The following is a 2023-nucleotide window of genomic DNA, read 5'->3' as shown; positions in this document are numbered from 1 at the left end:
GAATGGAATGTTGGGCTAATGATCAGCCATTGGAATGGCTAAATATGATCACATGTGGACCTATGTAGGGCAAAATCCTAGTTGGTCCATGGTGACCACAAAATAGGTAAAGTTTATCTTGAAACAGATTTTGACAGCAACAGTGGTGTAGAATTGAAAAATCACATAAATTCGTAGGAGTGGAATTAAATAGTGAATAAATTATGTAATCAAACCTTGATGAATCTACTTTCATATGGAAGTAACGAAACAATTATAGGAACAGTACAGAAAGAGATATTCGGGTTCTTGTGGAACAGGGCCAGAACAGTTTCTGGATTCACTGTTCCGCCTTTGGAAATTCACTATAAATTGACCAGAGATAATTAGGGGTCATACCATATATGTATGGATTCCTCTCTGAGTCTAGTTTCCATAGAAACAAACGGCATTAGTATTGAAGCCCTGTGCAGAGAGATATCCCAGTCGTAATGGGAAAAGGTCAGTGTAGTCGACCCTGTAACATGAGAGACTTTGACTAATAAACTGTACTAATGGCCGACCAAAATCTAGAAAAAATCCATAGGTGGGGACATGAGTCTAGTTCAGGGAAAAATCACAAAACTGATTTTTGAGTTGTGAAACTCAAGATATGATTTTTGAAGCGATAGTACTCAGACTGGGCAGTGTCTGGAAAAATTTTTAAAAGTCTGTCAAACCTCGTATTCGACTCCGGTGACGTCTCGGTTTGGGGTGTTACAATTTATTGGTATCAGAGCTACGGTTTAGTCGATTCTAGGACTACCGTAATGTGTTGGGGTCTAGCTATACATGCCATTTTATGTGATTAATTGATAGTGTGGTGATTTCTGACATTTGCAAATGTGATTATTTATAGTAATGGATCCCGATCCCAACCGAGCGGTAGCTGATGATCTTGAGAGTGTAGCGCCTGCTCCCGCACAAGGGACAGCGCCGGTGGACTCTCAACCTAATGCGAGTAACCGAACGATGAAGCTAGACAAGCTTTCTATAGCGTGATGAATGATTGTTCAACCAATACATTCGAACTAATACGGCTGTTCCACAACCCCCATTCCCGACAACACTACCCCGCACCTACATACCTCCGGTAACTGACCAAATAAGGTCAAATAAGCCCCAGTGACCGAATCCGAAACATGGGGCTACTGAATTTAAGCTACGGATAGCGACGATGCGAGCGAGCTGAATTTTGGTTGGACAACACTATCCGGGTACTCGATGAGCTATCTTGTACACCCGTGAATGTCTAAAGTGTGCTATCTCCTTGCTACGTGATTCTGCCTACTATTGGTGGAGTACTCTGACTTCTGTCGTGCCCAGGGAGCAAGTAACTTGGGAGTTTTTCCAAACTGAGTTTCGGAAAAAGTATATCAGTCAGAGATTTGTTGATCAAAAACGGAAGGAATTTCTCGAGCTTAAGCAAGGTTCTATGTCAGTTACTGATTACGAGCGAAATTTGTTAGACTTAGTAGATACGCTCGGGAATGTGTTTCGTCCGAGGCTGTTATGTGTAAACGCTTCGAAGATGGGCTGAATGAAGATATAAAATGTTCGTTGGCATTCTTGAGATACGAGAGTTCGTAGTACTTGTCGAGCGAGCTTGTAAAGCCGAAGAGCTTAGAAAGGAAAAACAAAAAGTTGATGTGGGAACCGGGGAGTTTCGTAAAAGATTCTCGGGAAAGTCTCATCAACAGGCATCGAAGAAATTTCGAGATGATGTGGGCCGGTCTAAAAGCACTTCGGGCCTTTTTAGACGAGATCGTGATCGACCCCCTGTGGGTACACGAGGCACTTCAGTCGCCAGTGTTGGGAATGAACGTCGAGGCCGAACGGAATGTCGACATTGCGGCAAATGGCATTTGGGGAGCTGTAGATTCCATGACCGCTCCTGTTACAAGTGCGGATCAGTGGACCACTTCATTAAAGATTGCCCGAGGCTGTCTGAACAGAATGTGAATCAGAGTGGGAGACCGGGTGCTACCACTGCTCGGGGTAGACC

This window comes from Gossypium hirsutum, chromosome A07, assembly GCF_007990345.1.
Source record: "Gossypium hirsutum isolate 1008001.06 chromosome A07, Gossypium_hirsutum_v2.1, whole genome shotgun sequence".
NCBI classification, from domain to species: domain Eukaryota; kingdom Viridiplantae; phylum Streptophyta; class Magnoliopsida; order Malvales; family Malvaceae; genus Gossypium; species Gossypium hirsutum.
Note: the sequence above shows the minus strand (reverse complement) of the source record.